Source organism: Zootoca vivipara, chromosome 10 (assembly GCF_963506605.1).
Source record: "Zootoca vivipara chromosome 10, rZooViv1.1, whole genome shotgun sequence".
NCBI lineage: Eukaryota > Metazoa > Chordata > Lepidosauria > Squamata > Lacertidae > Zootoca > Zootoca vivipara.
Genome location: NC_083285.1, coordinates 40099726 through 40115729, shown reverse-complemented (window position 1 = coordinate 40115729; position 16004 = coordinate 40099726).

Genomic DNA, 16004 nt, shown 5'->3' with positions numbered 1-16004 from the left:
ATCAAGACTACAGTGGTCCATAAGGAGAAGATGTGAGAGTGTTAAATGACCTCTGAGCTGTGTAAAAGCATATGACCCTTGAGCTTAAGTGCAGGGAGTCATGACTTCATCTCCATGGCTTCTGAGTATGTGGTACCAGAAGCAAGAACTCTTCTCCATGGTCTCCTTTACTGGCTAATGGTCTTGGTCACTGAGAAACACACACACACACACACACACACACACACACACACAGCCATCTTCCCAAAATGGTTAAGGGAAGAGTGAAAGATGTCTTCTCTAGTCCACTGTCCTTGGGTATCCGGATGATGTTAGGCTTGCTCTTCTATGTCTTTGCTATGTGTGCTGATGTGTGTATTTCTGAATGAATGTGCATGGCTGAGCATGCTTCTTTCTACCATTGAGCTCTCTGTCACACTTCTCAGCTGAATTCACAAGAGCCTGCTGCTGGCTGCCCCTACAGTCCAAACCGAACCTGATAATTGATGCAGTAATCCTCTGGATTCCCTCATTAGCAGGAGCTAATGGCTGGTGTCTTAGCGAGGAACACCCGGAGCAGGACCAATTCAATTAAGCCTCTAATAAAGTCATTGTAAACTACAGTAATGATGGAGTTCAAAGTAGGGATTATGGAAACTAAAATAAAAAAATTCTTTCAGTAGCACCTTAAAGACCAACTAAGTTTTTATTTTGGTATGAGCTTTCGTGTGCATGCACACTTCTTCAGATACAGTGAAATGGAAGTTTCCAGGCACTTATGTAGAGAAGGGGTGGGGAGGGGTGGGGATGGGGATGGGGAGGGGGGATCACTCAGAAGGGTGGTGGAAATGGGTGATTGACTGACTGATAGCTGTTGATGACCGCAAACGACTGCAAATGGTTTTGCATGAAAAAGCAAGGGTTGAGATGGCTGAAGATCGCTTATCATGTATAATGTGATAAGAACCCGATATCTCTGTTCAAACCAGGTCCCTCCATGGTTTTGAGCTTGGTGATAAGTTGCAATTCAGCAACTTCTCTTTCCAGTCTATTTCTGAAATTCTTTTGTAGTAAGACAGCTACTTTGAGATCTTGTATAGAATGTCCTGGGAGATTGAAGTGTTCTCCTACTGGTTTTTCTGTCTTCTGGTTCCTGATGTCAGATTTATGTCCATTTATCCTTTGGCGTAGGGTTTGGCCTGTTTGTCCAATATAGAGAGCTGAAGGGCACTGTTGGCATTTGATGGCATACACAATGTTAGAGGATGAGCAATTAAATAGTCCTGAGATGGTATGTTGGATGTTGTTGGGGCCAGTAATGGTGTTGTCTGGGTGTATGTGGCAGCAAAGTTGGCATCTGGGTTTATTGCAGGCTCTGGTACCAGTGTCCATGTTAAGTCTGGTGGTTGTATTATTGTGGGTGAGGAGTTGTTTAAGATTGGGTGGCTGTCTGTAGGCAATGAAAGGTCTTCCTCCCAGAGCTTGAGAAAGGGAGCGGTCATTGTCCAGGAGAGGCTGTAGATCTCTGATGATGCGTTGTACTGTTTTAGCTTGGGAGCTGTATGTGATGACTAGTGGTGTTCTGTTATTTTCTTTTTTGGGTCTGTCTTGCAGCAGGTTCTCTCTAGGTATCTGTCTGGCTCTGTTGATCTGTTGTTTAACTTCATCAGGTGGATATTTTAGTTCTAAAAAGGTTTGCTGTAGATCTCTTAGGTGAGATTCTCTGTCTGTAGAGTTGGAACAGATGCGGTTGTAACGTAAGGCCTGGCTGTATACGATGGATTGTTTGGTATGTTTGGGATGGTAGCTAGAAGCATGTAGATATGTTTGTCGGTCAGTTGGTTTTCTGTATAAGGTGGTGTCTATACGTCCATCCTGTATTTTTATAGTAGTGTCCAAAAAATGTATTTCTTGCATAGATTGGTTCATTGTTAGGTTGATGGTGGGGTGAAAGTCATTGAATGTCTGGTGGAAGGTTTCCAGGGTCTGTTGTCCATGTGTCCAGATAATAAAAATATCGTCAATGTATCGCAGGTACAGGAGAGGTTTGAGTGGGTAGGAGTTAAGGAAACGTTGTTCTAAATCTGCCATGAAGATGTTGGCATACTGTGGGGCCATGCGGGTGCCCATGGCTGTGCCGCTGATCTGGAGGAACAGGTCATCACCAAATTTGAAGTGGTTGTGGGTAAGGACAAAGTGGCAGAGTTTGGTAGCAAAGTCCGCTGTGGTTTTATCTGAAATGGTGTTCCTTATGGCTTGTAAACCATCATTGTGTGGGATGTTGGTATATAGAGATTCCACATCCATAGTGGCTAGTATAGTATTGTTAGGAAGATTGTTCAAATATTGTATTTTCCTCAGAAAATCTGTGGTGTCACGTACGTAGCTGGGAGCACTGATAGCATATGGTTTCAGAACAGAGTCCATATAGCCGGAAACACCCACTGTAATGGTGCCAATACCTGAGATGATGGGGCGTCCTGGGTTTCCTGGTTTGTGTATTTTGGGTAGAAGATAGAAAGTTCCTGGCCGAGGTTCCGCTGGTGTGTTTGTGAGGATCTGTTCTTGGATGTGTAGGGGTAGCTCCTTAATAATCTTGTTCAGTTCTTTTTTGTATGCTTGTGTGGGGTCTGAGTCCAATTTCATGTAAAAGGCAGTATTGGAAAGTTGTCTGTGGGCCTCTTGGATGTAATCAGTTTTGTTCATGATGACGACAGCTCCACCCTTGTCTGCCTCTTTAATTATAATGTCTGGGTTGTTCCTGAGATTTTCCATGGCTCTCCTTTCAGCATGGTTTAGATTTTGTTGTAAGCGATGGTGTTTTCTGGTCACATCCGTTTGGATTCTGTGGCGGAAGCATTCGATGTACAGATCTAGTGTGGTATTGCGTCCATCAGGAGGGGTCCATGTGGAGTCCCTTTTTGTGTAACTTCTTTTCGGTGGTAGTTGGTGGTCAATGTTCTGTTCATTGATGCGTTTGGAGGGTGATGGTTGTTCCCCAGTAAGTTGAGAGGTGTTGTGTTGTGGGGATGTAGTTTGTTCTACTTTGTCTTGTTCTTGTGTGTGATGAAAATACTCCTTCAGGCGTAAACGGCGGAAAAATGCTTCCAGGTCCCCGCAGAACTGAATCATGTGTTGGGATTTGGCAGGGCAGAATGATAGTCCCCGTGAAAGGACGGATTCCTCAGCTGGGCTGAGTGTTTGCTGTGAAAGATTGACAATGTTGTTGATCTTGTTTTGATTGGTGGCCTGTAGGTTGGAAAGGTTGCAGAGTTTTTTATTTTTCTGGTTCTTCAGTAACTCCAGTTGAGAGTGGTAAATGGTTTGTTTTTCCTTGTGGAACTTCTGCCAGGCCGGGTGATTCCTGATGGAGTTCTCCAGTGCAGAGAGTTCCTCCTTTATTAACTTCTGTTTGGAATACAGAACGCCGATAAGATGTTTCAGCAGTTTCTTAGATAAAGTGTGGCATAGTTTTCTGGCATATTCTGTGGGATAAGTTGATTGAAGAGGGTTCTTAATTCTAAGACCCTTAGGTACAATGTCCAGGTTTTTGCATTTAGATAGAAAGAGGATGTCAGTTTGTACCTGGGCAAGTTTCTTGGTGAGGTTGATGGACTTCCATTTCATGCGGCTCAATGTGGTGCCTTCCATAGTTCTGGTTACAGGTAGGTAGCCGTGTTGGTCTGGATCGAAGTAAAATAAAAAAATTCTTTCAGTAGCACCTTAAAGACCAACTAAGTTTTTATTTTGGTATGAGCTTTCGTGTGCATGCACACTTCTTCAGATACAGTGAAATGGAAGTTTCCAGGCACTTATGTAGAGAAGGGGTGGGGAGGGGTGGGGATGGGGATGGGGAGGGGGGATCACTCAGAAGGGTGGTGGAAATGGGTGATTGACTGACTGATAGCTGTTGATGACCGCAAACGACTGCAAATGGTTTTGCATGAAAAAGCAAGGGTTGAGATGGCTGAAGATCGCTTATCATGTATAATGTGATAAGAACCCGATATCTCTGTTCAAACCAGGTCCCTCCATGGTTTTGAGCTTGGTGATAAGTTGCAATTCAGCAACTTCTCTTTCCAGTCTATTTCTGAAATTCTTTTGTAGTAAGACAGCTACTTTGAGATCTTGTATAGAATGTCCTGGGAGATTGAAGTGTTCTCCTACTGGTTTTTCTGTCTTCTGGTTCCTGATGTCAGATTTATGTCCATTTATCCTTTGGCGTAGGGTTTGGCCTGTTTGTCCAATATAGAGAGCTGAAGGGCACTGTTGGCATTTGATGGCATACACAATGTTAGAGGATGAGCAATTAAATAGTCCTGAGATGGTATGTTGGATGTTGTTGGGGCCAGTAATGGTGTTGTCTGGGTGTATGTGGCAGCAAAGTTGGCATCTGGGTTTATTGCAGGCTCTGGTACCAGTGTCCATGTTAAGTCTGGTGGTTGTATTATTGTGGGTGAGGAGTTGTTTAAGATTGGGTGGCTGTCTGTAGGCAATGAAAGGTCTTCCTCCCAGAGCTTGAGAAAGGGAGCGGTCATTGTCCAGGAGAGGCTGTAGATCTCTGATGATGCGTTGTACTGTTTTAGCTTGGGAGCTGTATGTGATGACTAGTGGTGTTCTGTTATTTTCTTTTTTGGGTCTGTCTTGCAGCAGGTTCTCTCTAGGTATCTGTCTGGCTCTGTTGATCTGTTGTTTAACTTCATCAGGTGGATATTTTAGTTCTAAAAAGGTTTGCTGTAGATCTCTTAGGTGAGATTCTCTGTCTGTAGAGTTGGAACAGATGCGGTTGTAACGTAAGGCCTGGCTGTATACGATGGATTGTTTGGTATGTTTGGGATGGTAGCTAGAAGCATGTAGATATGTTTGTCGGTCAGTTGGTTTTCTGTATAAGGTGGTGTCTATACGTCCATCCTGTATTTTTATAGTAGTGTCCAAAGAATCTCACCTAAGAGATCTACAGCAAACCTTTTTAGAACTAAAATATCCACCTGATGAAGTTAAACAACAGATCAACAGAGCCAGACAGATACCTAGAGAGAACCTGCTGCAAGACAGACCCAAAAAAGAAAATAACAGAACACCACTAGTCATCACATACAGCTCCCAAGCTAAAACAGTACAACGCATCATCAGAGATCTACAGCCTCTCCTGGACAATGACCGCTCCCTTTCTCAAGCTCTGGGAGGAAGACCTTTCATTGCCTACAGACAGCCACCCAATCTTAAACAACTCCTCACCCACAATAATACAACCACCAGACTTAACATGGACACTGGTACCAGAGCCTGCAATAAACCCAGATGCCAACTTTGCTGCCACATACACCCAGACAACACCATTACTGGCCCCAACAACATCCAACATACCATCTCAGGACTATTTAATTGCTCATCCTCTAACATTGTGTATGCCATCAAATGCCAACAGTGCCCTTCAGCTCTCTATATTGGACAAACAGGCCAAACCCTACGCCAAAGGATAAATGGACATAAATCTGACATCAGGAACCAGAAGACAGAAAAACCAGTAGGAGAACACTTCAATCTCCCAGGACATTCTATACAAGATCTCAAAGTAGCTGTCTTACTACAAAAGAATTTCAGAAATAGACTGGAAAGAGAAGTTGCTGAATTGCAACTTATCACCAAGCTCAAAACCATGGAGGGACCTGGTTTGAACAGAGATATCGGGTTCTTATCACATTATACATGATAAGCGATCTTCAGCCATCTCAACCCTTGCTTTTTCATGCAAAACCATTTGCAGTCGTTTGCGGTCATCAACAGCTATCAGTCAGTCAATCACCCATTTCCACCACCCTTCTGAGTGATCCCCCCTCCCCATCCCCATCCCCACCCCTCCCCACCCCTTCTCTACATAAGTGCCTGGAAACTTCCATTTCACTGTATCTGAAGAAGTGTGCATGCACACGAAAGCTCATACCAAAATAAAAACTTAGTTGGTCTTTAAGGTGCTACTGAAAGAATTTTTTTATTTTACTTCGATCCAGACCAACACGGCTACCTACCTGTAACCAGAACTATGGAAGGCACCACATTGAGCCGCATGAAATGGAAGTCCATCAACCTCACCAAGAAACTTGCCCAGGTACAAACTGACATCCTCTTTCTATCTAAATGCAAAAACCTGGACATTGTACCTAAGGGTCTTAGAATTAAGAACCCTCTTCAATCAACTTATCCCACAGAATATGCCAGAAAACTATGCCACACTTTATCTAAGAAACTGCTGAAACATCTTATCGGCGTTCTGTATTCCAAACAGAAGTTAATAAAGGAGGAACTCTCTGCACTGGAGAACTCCATCAGGAATCACCCGGCCTGGCAGAAGTTCCACAAGGAAAAACAAACCATTTACCACTCTCAACTGGAGTTACTGAAGAACCAGAAAAATAAAAAACTCTGCAACCTTTCCAACCTACAGGCCACCAATCAAAACAAGATCAACAACATTGTCAATCTTTCACAGCAAACACTCAGCCCAGCTGAGGAATCCGTCCTTTCACGGGGACTATCATTCTGCCCTGCCAAATCCCAACACATGATTCAGTTCTGCGGGGACCTGGAAGCATTTTTCCGCCGTTTACGCCTGAAGGAGTATTTTCATCACACACAAGAACAAGACAAAGTAGAACAAACTACATCCCCACAACACAACACCTCTCAACTTACTGGGGAACAACCATCACCCTCCAAACGCATCAATGAACAGAACATTGACCACCAACTACCACCGAAAAGAAGTTACACAAAAAGGGACTCCACATGGACCCCTCCTGATGGACGCAATACCACACTAGATCTGTACATCGAATGCTTCCGCCACAGAATCCAAACGGATGTGACCAGAAAACACCATCGCTTACAACAAAATCTAAACCATGCTGAAAGGAGAGCCATGGAAAATCTCAGGAACAACCCAGACATTATAATTAAAGAGGCAGACAAGGGTGGAGCTGTCGTCATCATGAACAAAACTGATTACATCCAAGAGGCCCACAGACAACTTTCCAATACTGCCTTTTACATGAAATTGGACTCAGACCCCACACAAGCATACAAAAAAGAACTGAACAAGATTATTAAGGAGCTACCCCTACACATCCAAGAACAGATCCTCACAAACACACCAGCGGAACCTCGGCCAGGAACTTTCTATCTTCTACCCAAAATACACAAACCAGGAAACCCAGGACGCCCCATCATCTCAGGTATTGGCACCATTACAGTGGGTGTTTCCGGCTATATGGACTCTGTTCTGAAACCATATGCTATCAGTGCTCCCAGCTACGTACGTGACACCACAGATTTTCTGAGGAAAATACAATATTTGAACAATCTTCCTAACAATACTATACTAGCCACTATGGATGTGGAATCTCTATATACCAACATCCCACACAATGATGGTTTACAAGCCATAAGGAACACCATTTCAGATAAAACCACAGCGGACTTTGCTACCAAACTCTGCCACTTTGTCCTTACCCACAACCACTTCAAATTTGGTGATGACCTGTTCCTCCAGATCAGCGGCACAGCCATGGGCACCCGCATGGCCCCACAGTATGCCAACATCTTCATGGCAGATTTAGAACAACGTTTCCTTAACTCCTACCCACTCAAACCTCTCCTGTACCTGCGATACATTGACGATATTTTTATTATCTGGACACATGGACAACAGACCCTGGAAACCTTCCACCAGACATTCAATGACTTTCACCCCACCATCAACCTAACAATGAACCAATCTATGCAAGAAATACATTTTTTGGACACTACTATAAAAATACAGGATGGACGTATAGACACCACCTTATACAGAAAACCAACTGACCGACAAACATATCTACATGCTTCTAGCTACCATCCCAAACATACCAAACAATCCATCGTATACAGCCAGGCCTTACGTTACAACCGCATCTGTTCCAACTCTACAGACAGAGAATCTCACCTAAGAGATCTACAGCAAACCTTTTTAGAACTAAAATATCCACCTGATGAAGTTAAACAACAGATCAACAGAGCCAGACAGATACCTAGAGAGAACCTGCTGCAAGACAGACCCAAAAAAGAAAATAACAGAACACCACTAGTCATCACATACAGCTCCCAAGCTAAAACAGTACAACGCATCATCAGAGATCTACAGCCTCTCCTGGACAATGACCGCTCCCTTTCTCAAGCTCTGGGAGGAAGACCTTTCATTGCCTACAGACAGCCACCCAATCTTAAACAACTCCTCACCCACAATAATACAACCACCAGACTTAACATGGACACTGGTACCAGAGCCTGCAATAAACCCAGATGCCAACTTTGCTGCCACATACACCCAGACAACACCATTACTGGCCCCAACAACATCCAACATACCATCTCAGGACTATTTAATTGCTCATCCTCTAACATTGTGTATGCCATCAAATGCCAACAGTGCCCTTCAGCTCTCTATATTGGACAAACAGGCCAAACCCTACGCCAAAGGATAAATGGACATAAATCTGACATCAGGAACCAGAAGACAGAAAAACCAGTAGGAGAACACTTCAATCTCCCAGGACATTCTATACAAGATCTCAAAGTAGCTGTCTTACTACAAAAGAATTTCAGAAATAGACTGGAAAGAGAAGTTGCTGAATTGCAACTTATCACCAAGCTCAAAACCATGGAGGGACCTGGTTTGAACAGAGATATCGGGTTCTTATCACATTATACATGATAAGCGATCTTCAGCCATCTCAACCCTTGCTTTTTCATGCAAAACCATTTGCAGTCGTTTGCGGTCATCAACAGCTATCAGTCAGTCAATCACCCATTTCCACCACCCTTCTGAGTGATCCCCCCTCCCCATCCCCATCCCCACCCCTCCCCACCCCTTCTCTACATAAGTGCCTGGAAACTTCCATTTCACTGTATCTGAAGAAGTGTGCATGCACACGAAAGCTCATACCAAAATAAAAACTTAGTTGGTCTTTAAGGTGCTACTGAAAGAATTTTTTTATTTTACTTCGATCCAGACCAACACGGCTACCTACCTGTAACCAGATTATGGAAACTGTTCGCAATGGTTTGTGACAGCAGCAGAGCCATCCCTCTTTTTCCTGGTAATTGAGTGCTATGGGGCTGAATGACTTGCCTGGAAATCTTGTCACTGGTTGTCTGGTAAAGTAATTTGCTAGGCTTGTGTGTCAAGAAAGGCTGATGATGTTGGAATTCTCACATAGAAGCTTCATAATTGCACCATTTTATTCTATGCTGTCATTCATTAAGGATTTTTGTTTGCGTGCTTTGTGGTGGATCCGCTGGTAGCAATTGGCTGAGCGGCTGTGTTATCACAGGATGTTCAAATTCATTCATTCCAGAACTGAAGTTGTCCACAACAGAGTGTCTGCATCCCAGCTCCTGCGAGGAAAGCAAAACTTGTTAAATTACTGGGATTTAAATTTCACAAGGTTCAAATTGTGTGTTGGGCATAAAGAGGACTTGAGCTGAATAGAAAGAGGTTCAAGGTGATAGGAAAGTTAGGGGGCAGGGAGTCCAGAAGCTGGGTGGCAGAAAGAAGAAGACAGTTTAGGAAGTGGAGTGAGAAAAGAGGAAACAGGGGCCTGCAGAAACAAAGGGCACAGAAGACAGGAAGGAAAGGGATGGAGATGATAAAAAGTGGGGTTATAGGGGGCAAACCCACATACAATTCGTGCTGAGTTTATGGAGGGAAGTACTTTTGGTTTACATATTTGCCCCTGTGAAAACCACCCCAGTTTTGGAAAGGGCACCCAAATGTGCATTCAGAGAGATGATAATGCTATGAAAGAGACATTGTCCTCCTTCTGAACTGGCTTTGTTTGCCCTCGGTGTTGCCAACATGTCACCATATCTGAAAAGCTGAGTGAAGGTGGGAAATTGTGCTGACCAGGAAGCATCCAGTTGGTGAACAGAGTCTAAAAATCAGTGAAGGAGGTGGGATTTTGGACTTTTTGAAAGTTGTATATTTGTCCTGAAAATATTTAGGCGGCATTAAACAAAGTTGCTGTATATACTGTATATTGCTGTATATTGGTGCTTGCAGAAACAGCTAATCTGTAATCCAAAGAAAAATGCAGCCCTTATAATTTTCCAAAGGCCTTTGGTTAATGTGCTTCACGGGATTGTCAGGTGTGTCCCACAATGTAGGTGTTACAGATAGAAATATACACACAAGTAAGAGAGAAAGAGCTTTTTACACTATTCCCCATAGGAATGGTACAGAAAGAATACATGCTTTTGGCCCTGGTGTGTGTTACTTTGCTTTAAAGGAAATGGCAAGAGAGAGAGAAGCAGTACAAGAAAGCAGTTCTACTAAATTACACCTCTGGAGCTTGTCAGCTGGAATCCAGACAACCAGGAACTCGGCACACCAGTTCTTCTTCTGGGTGTCATTCACCACCCCCAGTTCCCGTCCCCTTTTGCTTTCCCCCACTTCCTGTCTCCTTTGTTCCTTTAATTCTTGCTTATAATAAAGAACACAAGCACATTCAAATACAAATAACAGAGCACTAGAAAAGGAGGGGGGGGGAGACGGATGAATCTTGAAGAGGAATATGTTAATACCCTCCTCCTTGCTTTCCAGATATTACTCCAAAATTGTCTTCTGCAGAGAGAGGAGGGGAGGAAAGAGAGAATGCATGATTCTGTTCACATTTAAAGTCCCACCTATCTAACTAACACTTTCTGAAATGGCATGTCACCCAAAACACAACTATCCGTCAAAAATCACTTCTCTGAATTTTGTAATGCATTTCGCCAGCCAAATAATACCGTATGTACAAAAATGCAAATGCTAGGGTAAATGTGTATTTAAATGCATATATCAGTGAACATAACAGACAAAAATGCATTATATTAGGGGAAATTTGCTTTGCCTAAAAGTCTATATTAGCCAAGATTGCATACAAATTATGTGTATATAAGGTGAAATTTGCTGGTGAATGTTGATGAGATGTGGAGAATGGAAGAATGCAAAAATGAGAAACTGAATGAAACTGAAATTAATTGATTCACTTATCAGAGAGAGAAAGGCAGAGATTATTATTACCGGTATTATTATTGAATTTGTTAACCACTTTATTTTGCCCAAGGCAACCAAAAGCAAGCAACACTCCCCACATAGATACATTAAAATCAAGCAGGGGAATATGTTAAAAACATTCCACCAACTTCTAAAGGATCACAGATAAAGACCAAAGGCCTGGTTATAGAAGAAAGCTTTTTGCCTGGCACTTAAAGATATACTATATAATGATGTTTCCAGATGTGCTTCCCTGGCGCATTCCACAACAGAGAGCCACCACAGAAAAGGCCTGTTCTCATGTCACCACCCTGCAAACTTCTTGAAGAGGGTGCATATGAAGAAGAGTCGCAGATGACAATTGCAGGATCTGGGTCGGTTCATATGAAGGGTGGGGAATGAAAATAAATTGCTTTAAGTTTGCCCGTGCACTGGGAGGGAAAATACGTACCATGAAGGACTGTGTCAGCCAAACGTTTAACCCAGGGAAAGCCGCTTGATTAGTACTGCGAAAGGAGGAGACAGAGAAAAACCTTAGAAACTATAAAAGTGAGACGCTGGTGAACTGTAAAAGCAAAAGTGGACAGAAATAGCGAAGGGAAAAAAAAAGTAAAAAATGGCGTCTGATTAAAACATACAATGACTGTGCAAAGTAGCTGAGCAAAGAAGGCGGAAGTGAGGGAGAAAGTGGAGCAAGGAGAGGTAAAGAAAGAAAAGGACCCTAAGGAAAGAAAGAAGGCGGGTGCGCCACCTAGCGGCCGGAGGAATAATAGCAACGCCATATAAAGCAAGGAGAGGTAAAGAAGGAAAAGGACTTCAAGGAAAGAAGGGAGGCGGGAGCGCCACCTAGCGGCTGGAGGAATAATAACAACATTATTTAAATAAGCCTAAAGAAGCGCCACCGTGTGGCTAAAAATAAGAAGTGCAGCTCCAAATCTATTTTTCTGTCTATCAAAAACAAACAAAATGCCAAATGACTCTAAAATGAAAAAAACTATTGGTGCAACAGGAAGCTCCCAACAAAGACGGACCTCAATGGCGGATCACGAAATGGATTTGAAAGAATTGATTTGGAGTCTGAAGGAAGACATGGGAGAAGTGAAAAAAGATCTCGCCGAAATTAAGAAAGAGATGAGTGACAGAGTCAAAACATTAGAGGATAAAGTAGAAAAGCTGGAAGAAAAAGCTGACTGTGATATAAAAGACAAAGAAGAAATAAAGTGCCACATGAAGGAACTTGATGAGAAGAGTTTGGAAACAACAAGAGTAATAGAAGAACTAAAATTGAGAATACAAGAAATGGAAAACACAATAAAGAAAATGACCAAAGAAAAAAAAGACAATAAGAAAGAAATAGAAAAAGCAAAAAAAGACATGGAAAAACAAATGATGATACAAGAGGCACAAATGGATGCGTTGGCCATGATGCAAATGAAGTTAAGGGAAAAGACATTAAGATTTAGGAATATTCCGGAAATGGAAAATGAGAACACCGAAAAAAGGATTGCCGCAGAAATAGCAAAATGGCTAGGATTGGACGAAGCAGGAATTGAAAAACAAATTGAAAAAGCATTTAGAGTAAACTCGCAGAAAGCAAGAGCAAATAATTGGCCCATGGACTGCCTTGTCACATTTAAATCGAGCTGGCTAGTAGAGAAGATCTTGCAAACAAAAGGAAAGAAAAAATTAAGAATGGAAGGTACAGAGACTGTAATACTGAAAGAGATCCCACCACGTTTAATACAAAAGAGACAGAAATACCAATTCTTAACAAAACACCTGAAAGCGAAGAAAATAATCTTCCGATGGGAGTACCCAGAAGGATTATCTTTTTTCTACAAGGGAAGAAGGAGAAAATTTGAGAACGTGGGGGAGGCAGATATCTTTTGGAGGAAGTACTGGCAAGAACTAGGGGGGGACAGAGCAAGACAGATTGAGGAAGAAGAGCAGAGAAGAAAAGAGGAAGAAAACATCCAGTCCAGCTCAGGAGAAGAGGAAGATGAAGATGAGGACAACGGGGAAGGGGAGGAAGGCGTAGAAGAAGAGGGGGCCAAGGAACAGGGGGAGATAGAATGAAGGTTAAAATTAAAGAAGGGAAAAAGTAGTAATGTAATAGAGGGGTATTCTTTCCTTTCTTTCTATGATCTCCAGAGGATGAATTTGAATTGTATCTCCCGAAAATGAACCTTCTTTTTGCTAAATACTTTACATTACTTTATTTTTTATATAACCAAAAGGAATTTTATATTAATTATATTGATTCTCCAATCTTTTATTTCCTTAATAAAGTGTAATAAATTGAAGCAGAATGAAATTAAAATTATTTTCATGGAACATAAATGGCTTAAATGATAAAAAGAAAAGGAATAAAGTGGGACATATATTGAAGAAATTAAATTGTGATATAGCCTGTCTACAAGAGACACATGTAAACAAAAAACATGAAAGGGTCTTGGTAAATCCAAGTTTGGGGAAGGAATTCATTTCGACCGATGTAAAAAAGAAAAGAGGGGTGGTATTATATATAAAAGGAAAGTGGGAACCCAAAATAGTATGGAAAGATAAAGAGGGAAGGATAATAATGGTAGAAATATTGGTAGAGGGGGAAAAGTGGCTGATAGTTGGGTTATATGCGCCAAATGGGAGCAAAATTAATTTTTTTGAAACAATGGAAGAGAAATTATGGGAACATATGGATAAGCATATAGTATTAATGGGGGATTTCAATGGAATAGTGAACCCAGAATTAGACAAATCAACAAATAAGATTAAAAAAAGAGAAAACAAATTACCAAAAAATTTTGCCGAAATGGTGGAGAATCTACAATTAGTGGATGCATGGAGATACAAATATCCAATAAAAAAGGAGTTTACATATTATTCGGCAATTCATAATTCGGCCAGTAGAATTGATGCGATTTGGATAAGCAAAAATTTAACTATAAGATTGGGGAAAGTGGAAATCCAAGCAAAAACAATATCAGACCATAACCCAGTGGTAACAATACTGGAAGAACAAGAAAAAGTAATTAATAAAAGATGGAGATTAAATGTATTCCTACTAAGGAATGAGAAAGTTGTCCAGGGAGCCAAGGAATTAATGAAAGAATATTTTGAAATTAATTGTAATGGGGAAGTGGATTTAGGTACAGTGTGGGAGGCTGGGAAAGCGGTAGTGAGGGGGTATTTTATAAAACAAAATAAATTAGACAGAATAAAAAGAGAAGAAAAAAAATCAAAATTAATGGAGGAAATTAAAAGAAAGGAGAAGATATTATATAGAACTGGAAAGAAAGAAGTAAACCAAGAGATACAGATCTTGCGGTCAGAGTATGAAAAATTGCTAGAAGAAGAAGTAAATAGACATGTAGAACTATGGAAATACAGGAACTTTGAATGGGCCAACAAACCAGGAAAGCTTCTGGCTTGGCAACTTAAGAAAAGAAGGGATGAAAAATTAATAAATAGAATAAGAGTAGAAAATAAAATCATTGAAAAGCCACAAGAAATAAGAAAAATATTTGAAAAGTATTACACCAATCTTTATCAAAAAGAGGAAATAAATGAACAGGATGCCACCGAGTATATAAGAAAATACAGACTCCCAAAAATTCCCCAAGAAAAAATAAATTTGCTAAATGAACCATTTACAGAAAAGGAAATTAAGGAAGTGATACAAAAAATGAAAAAAGGGAAATCACCAGGGCCAGATGGCATTCCATTAGAATATTATAAAGAGTTAGAAGAAATTATAATAACCCCCTTAAAACAATTAATGAATGAATTACCAAATAAGGGAAATATCCCAGAAAGCTGGAGGGAAGCAACAATAACATTGCTTCCAAAACCAAATTTGAATTTAGAATTACCAAATAATTATAGGCCCATATCATTATTAAATTGCGATTACAAAATTTATGCGGGAGTATTGGCTAAAAGACTAAATTTAATTTTAGGTGAAATGATACATGAAAATCAGGCGGGATTCATTAAAGGGAGACAAATAAGAGATAATATTAGAAACGTAATTAATATTTTAGAATATTTGGAGAGTGATAGAAGTAAAGAGGGCGGAATCCTATCGATAGATGCAGAGAAGGCATTCGATAATGTTTCATGGTGTTTTTTGGAGAAGGTATTGCAGGAATTAGAATTAGGGGACAAATTAACCAAAGCAATTGGAATTATATATAAAAAACAAATTGCAAGAATTGTGATTAATGGAAAATTGACAGGAAAGATAGAAATATATAAAGGGACCAGACAGGGATGCCCACTGTCCCCCTTATTATTCATAATAATATTAGAAACTTTAATGAAAAATATAAGAGAGGACAATGAAATTGAGGGGATCAAAGTTGGGAAAAACAGATATAAGGCGCGAGCCTTTGCCGATGACCTAATAATAACGACCGAGAACCCGTTAGAGTGCATTCCAAAGGCAATTAAGAAAATAGATGAATTCGGAAAATTGGCAGGATTCAAAATAAATTATAAAAAAAGCGGAATGCTGGTAAAAAATCTGGAAGAGGAAGACAAAATAAGGTTACAGGAGTTAACAGGAATTGAAATAATGAAAAAAATAAAGTATCTAGGGATACAAATGACGCCAAAAAATATTGATTTGTACCAAGAGAATTACGAAAGAATCTGGAAAGAAGTAAAACAAAAATTAGGGATGTGGACAAAATTAAAACTCTCAATTTTGGGAAGAATTTCAGTTATAAAAATGATTGTATTACCCAAGTTAATGTTTTTGTTTCAAAATTTGCCGATCTTAGGGGGGCGGGTAAATTGTTTCAACGAGTGGCGAAAAGAAATAACAAAATTTGTGTGGGACGGAAAAAAACCCAGAATAAAGTATAAAATTTTAACAGATGCAAAAGAAAGAGGGGGATTAGGTTTACCAAATTTGGAAATATATCACGATGCGGCAGGACTGGTCTGGGCA